Below are 18,459 nucleotides of genomic sequence, written 5' to 3' on the forward strand. Positions count from 1 at the left end.
GCCCAAATGAGAGTCTGTTCCTATGTGCATTTTCTTGGGAGTTGATCACCCATTGCCAAAGGGGCCTTAATCCTTGCTTCAGTTAACCATGGCTCAGGTAACAGATTTGGGCTTTACTCATGGCCCATGGCAATGCAGGCGGGAATGAGTTCATTCGAGTCATCACCCTCAATAGGGGTCCATGACCTGGCAGCATCTGGAGGCTTCAGAGCCTCCTCCTGCAGCTGGTCACAGAACAAATTGTGCAAGGTAATTCTCTCACCTCCCCAGATTGGATTCTGATATCTCCTTCTGGTCTTTCCATTAATCACAGAAATTCTCCCATCTGTCTGCATGGGCTCATACCCACCCCCTGACTCAGGGACAAATGTAGAATGGTTTTCTTGTGTGGTTCTATGGCCAAATAAGTTTCTTTTACGCTGTTCAAATAGACTCTGTATATGCCTTAACGATAGTCGCCATAGTTGCCGCACTCAGTTCTCATTTCCTCCTGAGTGATCAAGGTTGAATAAGTGAAAGCCTTTCCAGGATTTTCACTTTTTAGAGAGCAGACAGTTTAGATACCAATCTCCCACACTTTAGTGGTAAAGATTCTCCGACTGTATATACGGGAATTCCAGGCAATCCTAAAGGTTTCTCTGGCCCATGCCTCTGTGCAGAGGTAAACTTTTAACCACCTGCAGCAGGGTTTTCAGTATATCTGGCATTGACTCAGACCCAATCAACAGCATTATCAAAATAAATGGATAGCAAGTCTGAAAAGAAAGTGTAAATGCTGTTCTTCAACCCCAAAGATGACATGGATGACGTGAACTTACGTTGCTTGTATAGTCAGCTATTCCAAGTCGAATGCACTTATCTCTTGATGTAAACGATCACTTTCATAGCCAGGGCTCTGCCTGGGCTTCAGGGCCCTGAGTTAGAGAAGATGGAAGGAAGGTTTGGGTGGTGTTTGTCTTCCGAGTGAAGCAGCACGTGGTTCAAGTTCAACCTGATGTCATTAACTCTGTAAGTGAATTAACCAGCAGCACCTACCAAAGCTAACCAAAGCCAGGAAACAAAATTTATTTTGCCAGAGTTTTCAGTTCGCTGACATTGAAAGGGTTTAAGACTTGATAATGTGAATGTACTGTAAGGGTCTTTACAAATTTTTAAGACATCTTTTGAGAGTAGGGATGATCACTACTCAGTTCCCTGGGCATCAAGGGTCATTGTTAATTTTTGCAGAAAGTTTCTCATGCAAAGACCAATGTAACTGTAAGAAATACTCTTATTTTTCTTCCTTTGGGAAATCTGAACTCTTTTAAAAAAGTGAATGAAAATTCATTTCAGTTGAAAAGGCATTTAGGGCTTTCATTTGTATTTTCTGCATTTGTTTTGGAGGATTTTTTTAATGTTTATCGATACCAGGTCTTTTATTATAATAGACTCTTCTATTAAGGTAAAGAAAAAAGCCAATATTTCAATAACATGCTCTACACAAATCTTGAATACAGCTCCAGGAAAGACACGTAAAACATGATGATTACATTTTACTTTTCTCTTTGGATTTGGAAAGGGTCAGAACAATGCTTATATTGAATCAAGAAGAGAGAAAACCCTTATGAAGGAAGACAGATCAACACAACCAGCTGGCATTATGTTTATCTTCTCAGCAATTTTTTTTTTTTTTGCGGTACGCGGGCCTCTCACTGTTGTGGCCTCTCCCGTTGCGAAGCACAGGCTCCGGACGCGCAGGCTCAGCGGCCATGGCTCACGGGCCCAGCCACTCCGCGGCATGTGGGATCTTCCCGGACCGGGGCACAGAACCCGTGTCCCCTGCATCGGCAGGCGGACTCTCAACCGCTGCGCCACCAGGGAAGCCCTCAACATTTTTAAAAAACTTATTTTTGGCTCTACTTCTGACCTTACCTTTTATATTGTTGTTCATGTAGTTTTCAGAGAGCTTGGTTCTTTTCCTTTTATTTGAACACACATCTTATTTGTTGGAAAAACTTCCATTACATTATCTTGTCAGCTCCCACCACACTTTCTTTTCGTGGCTCTTGCTGTCTAGGTTATAAGAACACACGGCAAACACGAGAGGCCCCGAAGGAATGTGTGATGGATCTTCCTGAAACGTTATTGCCTGGATCCAGTGAGATCTTCGCCTCTGGGAAGCAGCGGGAAAAGGTAGGTTGGCCTGTGCATGGTCTCTCATAGTGGATGGGTTTTTCTTTAGAGTAACCATGTCAAGTAGTACCTCAGGGACTAACTGATACAAAGCTGAGGGGTTGGCAGAATGTTCTCAATAAATGTTAAATAAGCAACTCTCCTGCAGGTACTTCTTGGTTGGTATTTACCTTATGATTTCCACCTGTTGCTGTTCAGTGTATCCTCTCAGAGCCTAGGAGGTTGTCTTCTATCTCTCCCTCAGGACAAATGGGTTATTGTTTTCAAGCTTTTTTGCTATGAAGACAAAAATAATAAAAACAGCCTTATTTCAGTGATCAGTTTTATTACCTCTAATGAACAGTGATAGCCAGTGTGACCGTGCACCACTACATTAGGTTAGCATGGCCAACGGCACATATGAGACCATCAGCTGTCCCTAGGCAGGCTGCTTCCCTTTGGAGTGCAGCCCCAGGTGGACCCTGACACCTCTTCAGACTTGGCTTTAGTTGGAGAAGAGCTCAGAGAGAATAAAGAGTCTATTTTCATGCACTTTTAAAACCCAAACGGTTGTTGTAATTAAAATACTACCATGCACTGGCATTTTACGTTAAAAAAAAAATGATACACAAGTTAGAGGAAAAAAATATAAAGCAATTCCATCTTCTAGGTTTGACTTAAGCATCCTTTTTACTGAAATTAAGGATTATTGAGCTTTGCTAATGTGGCATAGAAAGGTGAAAGAGTTAAATGCCCAGGCGCTGCATCAGGGGACTTGTTTAATAGTGTGATGCACCCTGGGAAGATCCTCACTTTTCAATGTGGAAGTTAATCCTCCACCCAAAGGATCAGAGAAGAAAAGCACCTCCCCCGCAAATCCAGGTGGAATGCATTATGTCGAACCATATGATATTGCTGATATTGACCATTTTTGCCGGACAAAAAGAACAATTTCATATTATTTAACACAAGAGAATCAGAAACTTCTATAAGAAGGACTGTGACCATTTCCACTTTTTCCTTTCTCATATGCTTGAGCAGAAATTTCCAGTAAGGAGTAAAACTTGCTTTGTTCCCAGGAGAGACAAGGAATTGTATTTTCCTTCCTCATTCTCTGCAGTGTCACAAAATATCGTGAAGTATCCCATGAGACCTGAATATTATGCCTGCTCTCTCCTGGAATCCAGACTTCTCCATTCAGATTGGCCTTAACTTTCTCTCCTAATTAAGCCTCATATGTTTGCTGGGTTAGACGGAGTGTGGGGACAGACATGGGGGTGTTTTTCTCTACATATATGAAGTTACTTTTCCATAGGATAGGCTTAATTTTCTCAATGTTTTTTAATGTCTTGGGTGAAGGAACCCCTTCAGGTATTGTTAGTGATATATATTTATAACGTCAACTGATGATTTCAGTTAAGATTGTTTTACCCAATGAGTGTAGGCCAAGTAAGCATCATTCCTTACATACTGCTGTTTAATGAGTGTGTAGCTGTCTAGGTGTGTTACATGTTACATAAATCTTGGCTTTCCTAGAGGCTGTCTCAGGATACATTCATATGACTCAACTACTTCTGTGTTCTTGACCTTCTGTCAGTAAAGCTAATAGCAATGTGTGTTTGCTCACCTCACCAGCTGTTACACTGAGCACTGATTGCCCTGGAAATAGATTCTCATTTCTTCAGGCAAATGTTTAACAGGCCAAGCCAGTTTGTCATTAGTTTCTCACCTTGAACAATCTTGTCTTTTATAGAATCTCCAACATTCAAAATGGAGGGACTTCTAAACCACTATCAAACTCTTAACTGTTTTTTGATATTGACACCATTATATCTTTTGATTAATAACATTTTTTTAAAAAAGAGAGACGGTGTATTATAAGTTTCCTAGGGATGCTAAAACAAAGTAACACAAACTGGGTGGATTAAAACAACAGAAACTTACTCTCAGAGTTCTAGAAGTTCTAGAAGTCCAAGATCAAGGTGTTGGCAGGGCCATGTTCTCTGAAGGCTCTAGGGGAGGAGACTTCCTTGCTTCTTCCTAGCTTCTGGTAGGTGCCAGCAATCCTTGGTGTTCTCGGCTTGCAAATGCATCACTGTAGCCTCTGTCTCCTTTATCACATGCCGTTCTCCCTGCGTATCTTTGTGTATCGGCATTTCCCTCTTATAAGGGCACCGGGCACTGGATTAAGTGCCACCACCTTCGTCCTCAACTTAATGTGATCACTTCTGCCAAGACCCTATTTCCAAATAAGGTCACACTCGTAAGTTCAAGTGAATTTTGGACAGACACTATTCAACTCAGTACAAGTAGTCTTGAAGATATTCTTCTTAATATGCTAAATCCTTTTAAAACTAAATGTGGTTCAAATACCTAGACAGAAATAATCACCATCACATTCCCAAGTGCCACACTTCCATTCATTTAACAAATACTTATTGAGAGTCTGTCAGAGGCCACAGACAGTGGTGGGCACTAGGAAGACGGTGAAGAACCAGAGACACGAGGTCCTTGTTCTCAAGGAGCTTACATTCTAGTTGGGGGAGAGAGATACAAGTACAATTTCACTGGGCTCACCGGCAATATATTTTGAGAACTGACTATGTGCTGGTCACTGAGGATGAAGAAGGGGAAGAAAGAGCAAAAGTCCATGCCCTCATAGAACTTACTTTCCATTGGTAGAAAAACAATTCATAAATTAAGGAAGCAAAATAATTTTAGCTAGTGATAAATGCCATGAAGAAATAAAAGGCAGAGCAAAGTGGTGCAGGGAGTTCTTTTGTTCTGAGCCTGAAGGAAGCCAGGATATGAGTCTCCTGAATGTGTAAGTTCAGTGTTCTAGTGGGAGGGACTGGAGGTAAAGGAAGTTCCTGGTACATTTAGAAACAGCAGGAGGCCACTGTGGAGTCAACCAGGAAAGAATGGAAAGAAAAGGATTGAGCAGTAGTAGCCTGGGGCTCAGATAGAGCCTGGTAAACCATCAAAAGATACTATGGCTCTAAACCTCTGGAAAGCAGTCTGAGGGTTTTGAGCAGGAGAGTAATTTGAATTTACTTGGGTTTGATAGGGAACCCCCTTGGCCATTTTTTAAAAATTTTATTTATTTTTTATTTATTTTTATTTTTGGCTGTGTTGGGTCTTCGTTGCTGTGCACGGGCTTTCTCTAGTTGGGGCGAGCAGGGGCTACTCTTCGTTGCAGTGCGCAGACTTCTTATTGTCGTGGCTTCTCTTGTTGTGAAGATTGGGCTCTAGCTGCGTGGGCTTCAGTAGTTGTGGCACATGGGCTCAGTAATTGTGGCTCGCGGCTCTAGAGCGCAGGCTCAATAGTTGTGGCTCACAGGCTTAGTTGCTCTGCAGCATGTGGGATTTTCCCGGGCCAGGAATTGAACCCATGTCCCCTGCATTGGCAGGCGGATTCTTTACCACTGCACCACCAGGGAAGTCCCCCCTCCCTTGGCTATTGTGAGTAATGGGTGGAAAGGGACTCAGGTTTGAGAGGGATTTTGACTACACAGCCAATGGAATTCAGATAATGAAAAGTGCTGTGAGGTAAACTTGGCATGAAGGAGAGGAGGGGTGTGCAGGAAGGTAATTCTGTTAGGCTGCTAGTAACCAGGCAAGGTCTCCCTGAGGAGGTGACATCTTAGCTCATACATGAATGACCAGAAGTAGCCGGCCTTCTACAAACCTTGAGGGAACAGAAATTGGAAAGCCTTAAGCCCAGTGTGTTGAAGGAAAGAAAGGACAGCTAGAACCTTGATGATTCCAGCCTGGGAAGCCATCAGATGCACCGTAGCAATCAAAGGGAAAGCGGCAGGGCAGCGTCAGGTGGGCCCCTGTGGGTCCTGTCTTCATTTCCTGAACTTCTTCAGAGTACCAGCGGGGACACGAGGCTCTGTGGCTGCCTTCCAGGAACAGGATACCGTCCCTGGCCCCTGAAGTCGCTGTTTGTGGATCGTGGGCTCCCACTGCCATTGTAAGGCACAACATTCCTCAATGTAAGATGAAGCAGTGACCACTTTGTGAGATATGATCATTTAGAGGATGTCCCTCTGCAAAGCATTACAACTAACTCTAAAACATCTATGCCTTTCCCACAGCAAGACCATTTCCAGGAATCTGTCCTATAGAAACAAAATTATTAATACTTAAATACAGAGTGTAAAGATTTTACTGTGCCGTTGATTATAATAGTAGAAACAACATTCAAAAAACTGAAACAATCTCCTTCACTGTTTTCTCAATTATTGACTTTTTAATTAAAAAAAAATTTGGGCTGACTGTGCATTCTAACTTCATTCTTCTAATTCTCCTGATTAATATTTTCGTATACTTAGTTTTGTCAAAAGCAAATTGAAATATAGCAAAATTTGGATGAAACTTACACCTGATACGAAAAAGCTTTATTAAAGCACAAATGAAAAGAATTGAAGCTACATAGTGGCTTCTTACTGTGGTTCAATGTATAATGACCCACTTTGACAGATAAATGGCTAATGTTTCACAAAATTGTCTATTTTCTCAGTGAAGCGAGATCTCTCTTCTTTGCTCATGAATTACAAATCTATTCTGATTGCTGGTAATATTGTGGATTAGGTGATTAAATGAACAGTTGAATGATAAGGCTTTCCTTGTATGCAACCTAAGAAAGTAAGTGGAAGGAAAATACACCCATGACTCAAACCCCAAGTTTCTTTTAAGGAAAAAGAAGTCACATCTTGGACTTCCCTGGTGGTGCAGTGGTTAAAAATCCACCTGCCAATGCAGGAGACACGGATTTGATCCCTGGTCCGGGAAAATTCCACATGCCGTGGAGCAACTAAGCCCGTGTGCCACAACTACTGAGCCTGTGCTCTAGAGCCCGTGAGCCACAACTGCTGAAGCCCACATGCCTAGAGCCCGTGCTCCACAACAAGAGAAACCACCGCAATGAGAAGGCTGTGCACTGCAATGAAGAGTAGTCCCCACTCGCCACAACTAGAGAAAGCCCGTGCACAGCAATGAAGACCCAGTGCAGCTAAAAAAAAAAAAAAAAGTCACATCTTACCAATGACTTTAGTACAAACAGCAGGAGATAAAATACAGGATTTAATATGAGGGGGAAAAAGAAACCCTGAAACAATCTGAATAAAGCCCATCAACAGGGAAATGGATGAATAAATTATGGTACATATATAAGATGGACTTCTATGCAGCTATTAAAAAGAATGTGTTGGATCTGTATTTGACTTAGAAAAATGTCCACAATACATTATTTTGAGTGGTAGACTGGCCTACAGAAATAATATGTAAGTAGAAAGTGTAATACTATATAACAATCTAAAATTATTTTAAAAACCCATTATGTGGTGATAGAAATGTTTTGTATCTTAATTGTAGTGATGATTTCATGGGTATATACAACCGTTAAAACTCATGGAATTGTACGTTGAATGTAGTTCATTTTACATAAGTCCTTTCTCAATAAAGTTGAAAAATTACACCCCTATAAAACCTGTCTACATTTGAGTAGGTTTGTGTAAGCAAATGAAGAAAATAAAGATAGTGTTTACATAGGGATGAATTTGAAGAGGATTGTACCTAATCTAGAATCCTATAGTAGCCTTAGCCTCAAGCTGCTATCCGGCCAAAATGTCTTAATGTGACAATACAAATTTGTCAACAGAGCTGAGCTAGGTAAATATTTGGGCTGGCTAAGTGAGGAAAGTAGCTCCTATGTCACTTCTGCACTTTGTGTGCGTGTGTAAGGAGGTGAGAGATGAAGAGGATATGGTTGTGGTCAGCTATAATTAAACGTAAGCCTCGGATTGGATCATTGACCAAAGGATCATTCTTTTATAGCCAGTCTTGGAACACAGTGGAAAGCAAGATGTTTGAGGTTAGAAATGCCCGAATTGTAATTCCAGCCTTTCTTTCCTTCATATGCAAAAAAGTAATAACCCTCATAGGATTGTAGAAGATTAATTCAGGTGAAATGTTCACAGGGCCTCCTGTGTTGAATGTCAGAACACAATATTATTACCCATGTGTAAAAGTTCTTTTTCTAAGGATTGGTGAATTTAGTGTGCTTATTTGCATGGCTGGGCAAAATGTTCATTAAAAAGTCCTAATTCTAGAATCTGCTGTGAGCCCACTCTACAATATTGTGATTTGGTACACTTTTAAATATTGAATTTGTAATAACTTCAGCACGTTCTCCAACATCTCAATGAAATCAATGATCATGTTTGGTCAGATAGTGTGTAATTCTCTGAAATTTGTTTTGTCAGGTTTAGGGCAGCCAGAACTCCCTCCACCATGATTTTCTTGCAGCCAGTGAAATTGCTGTGATGAAATGATGTTCCCAGATGTCCATGGATTTTAGGAGACTAACTTGCCCAAGTGGCTTCTCAAACTTGGTGGTAGTGGGGTGGGTTATCATCAGGAGACAACACTGATTTTTTTTTCAGGTAATAAGCAGAAGTTGCCTTTTGATCTGTTTCTACAGATGCTATATTGTCTGCCAGAAAGTGTTTGAGATTAAGCTCTGTGTTCAGAGATGCATGGAGTGAGGAGAGTGAGCTTTCTCTGAAAGATGTGTGTGTCCCATTGTTGTAGGGCAGCCTCTGCTGAAAGACCTGGCCTCCAGTACATTTATTCCCTGTCACCCTTCAGCCACCATCTTGTAGCATGAGGTGCACTGCACTAATACACCAGAATCCTGGGTCTTAGTTTCCCTTTTACAACAGACTTGCTGGGTGACCTTGGGTTAATCACTCGGGGTCTAAGCTATTCATTGGTAAATTGGGGATAAGACTATTTCTCTATTTGTCTAAAGGCAGAGAAGTGAACAGGTAGCCCTTCCAATTTTTATTTTTATTGTGTTCAACTTTATTTTTCTGCTTTTCTCTTGTCATCTTCTTTCTGGGTTTCCTATCTTTTATATACAGGACACTCTAGCTCGCCTGCTCAGCATTTTATGCTAGAAACTATCATCCATGCTGTTTCTAACTGCAGGGAAAAAGTAAGGGTGACTTGCAGGTTTGTGTCTTTATGCTCCTGACACCTGAGATAAGGAACAAGAATAAAAGCATATGAAGGTAAAGAAGGAGTAGGTTCAGATGTGGCCATGTCAACTTCAAGGCAATTGTCTGTCATCATTTCACAAATAGATCTAAGTATTTACAACCCACAGTACAGATATGAATTTTTGGTAATCATTAGCATATAGATTGTTAACACCATGGGAGTGGATAAGATTCTTCAGGAAGAGTTTAGTGAGCAGAAAAACAAGTGCAAAGGGAGGCTGTGCTTGAACTTTTGACTTGAACAGATAGAGGTTCCAGTGAGGGAAGCTGAGAAGCAGCCACTGGAGTAGAAAGAAGACTGGAAGAGCTTGGTGTTCTGGGAGGACCATGGAAGGAGAAAGCCTTTGTCGTGGTGGTGGAGGCAGGAGGGGAAGGAGAGGCATGATCAATAGTGCCAAATACAGCATGGAAATGTAGTAACTCAAGGCTTAAAATCTGCCCATTGGTTCTGGAAGTTAGAAGGTCATGGGTGATTTTAGGGATAGCAGTTCCACTAATAGAATGAGCACAGAGCCCATTTTAGTTGATTAAAGAATAAAGGAGGGGAGGAAAAGCCTGGATGAGAAGACATGGGAAGAGATGTCAGTTGCTAGAGGTGGTCCTTTTCATTTTTTAATGAGGGCTGTTTGAGCTTACATGTGGGCTTAAAGGGAAAGAACTACAATGAGGGAAGATAAAGGAGACCAAACAGGTCACTGAAGGAGCTAGGTCCTGGGCAGTTGTGCAGGTGAAAGGGAAAACCTCATTTTGTGATAAGAAGTATGTTAGTTTGGGTTCTCCAAGAAGCAGACACCAAGATGTGATTGGATGTGTAAGAGTCACTGGGGAAAACACTTGTGAAGGATAAGGAGCAAGTGTAAGTAGAGAGAGCTTTCAGACTTCGGTGGAGATCTGACACCTGTGAAAGAAAGGGGAAGAAAGGAGGATTAGGCAGGAAGTATCTCTTCTCTAACACAGTTCCAGGGAAGTTTGGGCCAGGCCTATGGAGTGTCAAAGTCTCTAGTTAAAGAAGTTCTATGTGTCATAGGAATGGGCCGGTCAGTATCCCTTCCATGCTCACTCCCTGGCTGGCGGGCAGCCTATGGGCAGTGTGGCCTCAAACCAATGAAGGGGTGGACCCCTAGGGGCAGCAGCTGGAGTCCTCAGGGATTCTGCTTGCTGCAGCAGGAAACCTGGGCAGTGCATTTTCATGGTAAAATGTTGATACAACTGTGGCTGTGTTTGGATGTCAAGAAATGAGAACAGGAAGATAAGGGAAGTCTCAGCTGGCAGCCTCATTTTTCTTTGAAGTATGGAGCTTTACGTTTTAATCTGGCTAAAATGAAAAAAGAGGAGAGAACAGAATTGGGGAAGGGACCTGTGTGATGAAGGTTTGGAACAGCAGAAACTGAGAAGATAAATGATTTTGTGCCACACAAGGTATCACTGAGAATGGAAACTTAATGGACTGTGTTGTGTAGTGGAACTAACAAGGCACAAATGTGCTTTCCTCTGGAGGGATGTAGTAAGAATAGAGAAGGATGATCTTGTGACTGATCCCTTTACTGTTAACGTCATGCCTGGTTCCAAGGCAGAGTCACATTGAGACTTTAAGTTATTAGTAAGTTGTCCCTCATTTAATTAAATATATACATATACACACACACACACACACACACACACATATATATATATATATATATATATATATATATATATATATCACTTGCTATGTATACAGCACAGAGGGAGATATAAACATGGTTTTCTGCCCTCAAGGAATGTGTAACTTTGAACAAGGGAGGCTATGATAGGTGGCATAAGAGAGGTACAAATAAAATCTATGGGGATTTCAGAAGAGGTATAGAGCCACCTGGACAGGAGATAGTAGGGAGGGTAGGTAGGTCAAGAAAGCCTTTGTGGAGGTGGCTTTGGGTTGGGACTCATAGAGTGGATAGAGTTGTGGCTGGGTTATTATCTTCAATGTCTAAAATAGCACCAGGTGCCAACCCTTCTCCCCATTTGTCATCTTCTAATTCAGAACCTTGATCCGGGCCAAATGGTGACCACCTCATGTCTAGATTGCTAATCAACTGCTCAGTCACTCTTTAAATCTAGTGTCTCATATGCTCAGTTTCAAACACAGTTGGGTAAATCTGTTGTTCATACACTCCTCAAGCTTTTGGGGATCTCTCCCCTATTTCCCAAGCTTAACAGATGCTGCTGCATTTTGCACTTCCTGCACATTTTCAAATTTTGCACACTTGCACAATGCCATATTGCACCCAGGTATTTCCCTCTGCTAGGCAGTGATAACTTTGTGGGCAGGAAACTACATATACTTGGTACATAGTAGTGTTGGTGCAGTGTCTTAGTTATTCACTTAGTTATCTTACCTGCCAATGAGTCTGTAAATCAGTCAAGGTCTGGGTTTGGAGAGGAAAGGAGGGAGGTAGCCCTGCTATATTATCTAATTCACCTTAACCAGTAAATAAGCTAATCCTGAATGTTGATTATTAGTCTGTTTGGGCTGCTAAAACAAAAATACCATAGAGTGGGTGGTTTATAAACAACAGAAATTTATTGCTCACAGTTCTGAAGTCTGCTGAGTCCAAGATCAAGTCACTGGCAGAATCATGTCTGGTGAGGGCCTGGTTCATAGACAGCTGTTTTTTCCCCTGTGTCCTCACGTGGCAGAAGGGGCAAAGGAGGACTCTGTGGTCTCTTTTATATGGGCACTAATCCCATTCAGGAGAAACCTACCTTCATGACCTAATCACTTCCTTAAGTCCCTACCTCCTAAAACCATCACATTGGGGATTAGGTTTCAACATAAGAATTTGAGGAGACACAAATTCAGTCTATAGCATTTCTTCACTTGGGCCCTTTTGTTCATTTCCAAACGTTTGAGACTCCAGCTAGTCATAATATGTGGAACCGTTTAAAAATTTTCCCTCATTAATAAGCCTCTTCTGTCTTCTCAGTAACTTGGGATAAAAACTACTGGAGGATACAAGTATAATATTGTATAATCAGGGCCTCTACCTTATAAGGTAAAAATGAATTGCTGTACAGAATGTACTTACTGTACAGAATGGAGGGAAATGTACTTACTGTACAGAATGGAGGTTATTCAGTGCTATTGCTAAGTTCTTCCGATGAAGCTTAATACAGTCCATCAAGATATGCCCAGCTGAATTATCTTCACTGTTAATGCTACACAGTAGTCTCCAGTCAAGAAAACATGTTTAAGACTTTTCACACTTGATTAATTCACTCCAGGCTTCACAATGTCATACAGAAATATCAGTAAACAGTTGCGAATGAAATTAAAGTCATAGAGCCCTTGCCAACGTGATAAGCCCCTCCAAGAGACTTTCCTGGTGATTTACTCAGATAACCAGTGCTTAGATGTTTCATAATTAGTGATTTTTCATCTTTTCTGAAGGTTAATATTTTTCTCTCTATTTAGAGGTAAACTCTGAGGACCTAGATTTCAGCTCCAATTTCTGCTTGTTATGTAGCTACCATTGGTCTCTCAGGGTTCCGTTCCTTCAGAGGAAAAGACATCTTCTTTGAGGAAACTTTGACAAGGTCAACAGAAGAGTGGATTTATTTGAATAATCCTTTTGTATTAACAGTATCTACCTTTAAGGTTATTAAGATCTACTTTCCTCCCACATAGCAAACTGGGCTGTTGTCACTTCAGAAAAAAGTGGAGTTTGTTAGTGTTGGCGAAAAGGCTGGAAACTTAATGTCATAAAGGAAAGGAAGATGCAGATGGATAGGACCTTAGAGTAGCTGAGAAAAGGACTCTGAGGGAGGCTTACTCTTCTATCTTAGATGTGGTAGAAGCTTCCATGTGAGACTCTTCTCCAACACATATGAAAACTCTTTAATTATCCATAGGTCTAACTCTAAGTGTTTTCTTTGCACTTTATTTTATTCTTTGAGGGTTGGGGAGGTGAGCTGCCCCTCCTTGGATTTAAGGTTCTTACTATTTTAGCTTTCAATATGCAGAGTCTCTGGCTGTCTGGTTCTGCACACAAAGGCCATTTAGAGCTCCATTTCAACAAGTGATTGCATCTTTGATCCAATAATCCTCTAGAACCAGAATTTGACGATCCTTCTCAAAATATTTTCCAAACAGCTTACAGCCATCCTTTTCATTGTGTTAAGTGCCAGGTAGATAAGCATGGAAAGGCCACTTTCCATGCTGCCTTGACAAACATCTAAGACATGGATAATTGACCCATGGTTGTAGGAAGTTCACATAATATTCAACCACCTCTCAAGTTTGCTTGTGACTGCTCAGTTACTTGTGACATTGGGCTGACATCCTACCTTTAGACAACCTTATTCTCACCTATAATGTGTGATAAAAGGATTACTTGATCAGTGCCTCAAAATGACCAATTTATAGACCACTGAAGCCCATTGGTGGATTATGTCCAAGTTGGTCCCTGAACTTCATCATAACATAAACCTTGGTAGCTGGGTCCTCTTCCTTTCCCCTTCCTCTTACTCACTCTTAGAGAATTTTATAATTTAGGTGAATGGCTAGTTCCAGGCTTAGGGTTAGAAATATGTCAAAGGAATTTACCGGTGAAGCTTAAGTTCATGGATATTCTCTTACACTGACCCATTCCAAACCTCCAAATATTCTCCTCAGTGGTTGCAGGTTAACACAATAGCCACAGCATGTGATAAGAGCTACAGTGTTGTTATCCAGAAGCTTTGATTACCCCAGACCAATAGACATCATCCAGGATCAAATCTTGTTTTTGCCCCAAGGCCCCAAGGAGAAGAATCTGAATGAGTCACTGCTTTGCTCTCTGAGCCAGACCACCGTGACTTAGCCTATATGACCAACTGGCCCATCCTGCCCACAGCCAGAGGCAGCAATAATTAAAGTCTGAAAAACTCTGCTACAGTAAAAACTGAATTATCTTTCTATTTTTTTCTATAGAAAATTTTACAATATCATTGCCACATTAAAAGGAAAACAATTCCGTGTGGTCCTTGAAAGAGTACACTCCTTAGACTGCAACTTTTTATTTTATTTTATTTTATTTTGGTAACAACTTTACCGAGATATAATTTGTATATAGGTAGGATGTCGTACAGTTCTTCCATTTGAAACCACTACAATTCAATGGGTTTTAGTGTATTTAGAATTATGAAACCCTAAAAAAATCAATTTGAGATATTCTTAGCACCTCAAAAAGAAACCCTACACTTTTAGCTATTACCTCCCTCAACCCCTCTATCTCCCCTAGGCCTAAGCAACTGCTAATCTACTCTCTATCTCTTCACAGTTACTGGTTTTTTGGCTTTTTAAAATACATAGCGTTCTGTAAGAAGATTTTAAAAATGTATTTTTTAATATATTCTCTGGCTTGGATTTCCCTGTTTCAGCCCCTTGGTGTGGAGAAACAGACACTGGGTTCTGTTCTCTGCACTCCAGTTGGATTAGCACCTGTGACTAAACGTACCATTTACTTCAAAATTAAAGCAGAACAAAATATATTTGTTAGCACTCTACATAGTATCAAAGCATAACATTGAGAAGGAAAAGAGATCTGTGCTATGATTAGAGAATGCCTGATTAGTTTTAGATAGGCTTTCTTTCCTTTTTTACAAAACGTGATCATGTATGGCATGGTATAGTTGGAAGTTATATTACTTAGAATTTCCAATCACAAGAGACAGAAGTTTGACTCACGCTGACTTAAGCAAGATGGGAATTTATTGGCTCATGTGAACCCAGAGTTCTTAGGCACTGCCAGATTAGATGCTCAAACACTATCACCAAGGTTCAGTCTTGTGCCCTCTGCCTTTCTTGGTTGACTCCATTCTAAGGCAGGCTTGCTCCTTAAGGTGGCAGGGTGGCTGCCAGCAGCTCCAGATGTACAGTCTATCCTCTCAACAACCTTAGTGGTGGGGAGAATACCTCTATGTGAACCAGAAACATAGTCGTAGAATTGAGTGTCCTTGGCTCTGATTGGCCTGAACTGGGTCACATGCCAACTTTTGGCACTGGAGAGGGAGTCAGCTCTGTCTGGTCCACTTGACAGAAAAGGGGAGGAATTGTTTCCCAAGGAAAATTGGGTGCGTTACCAGATGAAGCGGTCAAAGGGATGGCTTTGGGGCCGGTAAAAAGAAAGGATCATGATTAAAGACTGCTGCAGTATGAGTCATAAAATCTGGGTTTTAGTCTTATTTGCCACTAAGTAGTTTTATTACCTGAAACAAATCACTTACTCTGTAGACATTGGTTCCAAATTTTGTAAAACTACAGACTTGCATAAGTAGTCCTTAAAGGTCTCTGTTTAAAATTCTATTTCAGTGATGAATTGACTAGATATTTTGGTATTAAACAGGCATGACTAGCCCCGAGTTTCTTTGATAAAAATCAGTACAATGACTTTCATGGAATATATCCTATAGCAAGCACGGTTCTGCCTGGAGTCATGAGGTTGTGTGCTGTCTTTGATACTGAATATTAACTAGAAGAGTGCAAGGTTTCTAACTCATTGTTGAACTCTCCAGTCTGTTTAAAGAAGTTTAATCCCTTATGATTTAGAAGAAGTCATACTGGATATCAAGTTGCTTCCAGTACTTTCTGTATGTTTACATCAAGCCTTGTGGTGTTGCTTAGAGAATGAATGAATGCTTGGAAGTAGCAAGGATCACTTAGAAAAAACGAGATAGAGTCAGGTTGCTAGCATAAATGAACCTTCTGATATGCTTTTATTAAAAAAAATGGAGCTATCATCACAAGTTAAGAACTATAGAATTGAGCTGGAGAAAAGAGTAAGCCCAAAAGAAAGGTCTTAAGACATTTATCCAAAGAAGATATACAGATTGCCAACAAACACATGAAAGAATGCTCAACATCATTAATCATTAGAGAAATGCAAATCAAAACTACAATGAGATATCATCTCACACCGGTCAGAATGGCCATCATCAAAAAATCTTGAAACAGTAAATGCTGGAGAGGGTGTGGAGAAAAGGGAACCCTCTTGAACTGTTGGTGGGAATGTAAATTGATACAGCCACTATGGAGAACAGTATGGAGGTTCCTTAAAAAACTACAAATAGAACTACCATATGACCCAGCAATCCCACTACTGGGCATATACCCTGAGAAAACAATAATTCAAAAAGAGTCATGTACCAAAATGTTCATTTCAGCTCTATTTACAATAGCCAGCACATGGAAGCAACCTAAGTGTCCATCAACAGATGAATGGATAAAGAAGATGTGGCACATATATACAATGGAATATTACTCAGCCATAAAAAGAAACGAAATTGAGTTATTTGTAGTGAGGTGGATGGACCTAGAGTATGTCATACAGAGTGAAGTAAGTCAGAAAGAGAAAAACAAATACTGTATGCTAACACATATATATGGAATCTAAAAAAAATAAGTCATGAAGAACCTAGGGGCAAGACAGGAATAAAGGCACAGACCTACTATAGAATGGACTTGAGGATATGGAGAGGGGGAAGGGTAAGCTGTGACAAAGAGAGTGGCATGGACATATATACACTACCAAACGTAAAGTAGATAGTTAGTGGGAAGCAGCCGCATAGCACAGGGTGATCAGCTCGGTGCTTTGTGTCCACCTAGACGGGTGGGACAGGGAGGGTGCGAGGGAGGGAGATGCAAGAGGGAAGAGATATGGGAACATATGTATATGTATAACTGATTCACTTTGTTATAAAGCAGAAACTAACACACCATTGTAAAGCAATTATACTCCAATAAAGATGTTAAAAAAAATATTTGATGAGAGCTAAGACCAATAGTCAACTTGACAGCTAGGCTAGCTCAGGGTGTGATTGAGAGCAGCTGGGAAAGACCTTGGTGTGGAGGAGACCAATTCTTCATGCTTGGGTGTAGCACACCAATTAATTTTCTCAACTAGAGGTTCTAGCTTTGGGTGATAAAGGACTTTTTAAAATAAGTTTTCAATAAAAATGCAAATACTTGAGTGCCACACAGATGATTGAGACTCAGATATCAATTAAAAGTCAGGAATTATGACTCTTTTAGAAATTCCAACAAAACTCATACGTTTCATCTGTCATATTGGCAACATACATCTTGGCTTTTGCTTTGGTATAAATGAGTCACTCATGTGGGGCTTCAAAGCAACACATCTTTAATTTAGGATAGGCTTTTTCTCAGCTTGGACATGAATGGCAGGTACTCTGGGCAGGTGGACATTTTTCACAATCCAAAGGAGGCACCATTCGCATGGAATTCAATGTAAATTGTGTCCCCTGAAGCATAAGTCTGTTGATGTCTCTTTAAAGACACTATACTAGTCAGATTCCACAATTTACAGGTTGACTATTCCCAAGGGGAAATGTAGCTCGATTTGAAATTAAAAAGCAGGCATTCAATCTCAGGTCTACCCCAAAGTATATGCTTCCATGAATCTGGGCCACGTTTTTGAAAAGTCTAAAGTGGTTATGCAGTACATCTGTTAAGGAAGGTGTGAGAAGGAGTAAAATAATGATCCGTCTTGGCAATGCAAATGCTCCAGTGAATGGGGAAGTTGGTAGATGTGAGCTTAACAGGGTGTTAGGCTTATACTGAAATACGTACGTACATATCTACCACAAGATTTCTGTGATTGGCATGCGTGCCCAGTCATGAACCTTGTATGAGGGATTAGTTGGTACAGTAATGCTCTCCAAGTACTTTGGGTAAGTATTAGGTTTAAAGGTGAAGTACTTTATAAGTATTTACAGGATTAAGTGAGGTATAAATTAATATTAGCACCTCAAAGGGAGGGAAAGAAGATGATGTTGTGGTCACCCCACAGAGGGAGTAGGAACCCTCCACCCAATATTTGGTTCAGATATCAAAACTGATGAACACACACACCCCACCAAGAAGGTATGAAAGGTTTATTACTTATATAATGAGGTCTTCTAGACAAAGCAGGGTGGGCTCCCACACAAGTCCAAAAGTGGACTTCAATCAGGGAGGACTTGGGATTCTATGGTGGTTAGGTGGTAGGGCTGGGGTAATGATTCCTTTGTATGGGTGAGGCTTATATGATTTGAACTTCTCACCAGTGCTAACGGAAGGAGAATCCAAGTTTTCTCATCTTGCCCAGATGTGGGTAAGGGGAAAGGGGAGTGGTGGAGCTTGAAAGTAGCCAACAGTCAAATTCAATGGTTAGTGCTTTTTACATCCTGAGAAATCTGTGCCTAATCTGAAGTTAAGGGTTTTTGC

The 18,459-nt window shown here is 40.8% G+C and overlaps 1 long non-coding RNA gene across 1 annotated transcript in view; it reads left to right on the forward strand.

Annotated features, from left to right (window-relative positions):
* The first annotated feature begins 2,062 nt into the window (after window positions 1–2,062).
* LOC109548225 (uncharacterized) overlaps window positions 2,063–18,459 on the forward strand; it is a 59,162-nt gene continuing 42,765 nt past the window's right edge. The window contains exon 1 of the long non-coding RNA XR_002174268.3: window positions 2,063–2,172. This is a non-coding gene — a long non-coding RNA (uncharacterized lncRNA). The remainder of the gene's footprint in view (window positions 2,173–18,459) is intronic.

The sequence above is a fragment of the Tursiops truncatus genome, chromosome 9, assembly GCF_011762595.2.
Source record: "Tursiops truncatus isolate mTurTru1 chromosome 9, mTurTru1.mat.Y, whole genome shotgun sequence".
Taxonomy (NCBI): domain Eukaryota; kingdom Metazoa; phylum Chordata; class Mammalia; order Artiodactyla; family Delphinidae; genus Tursiops; species Tursiops truncatus.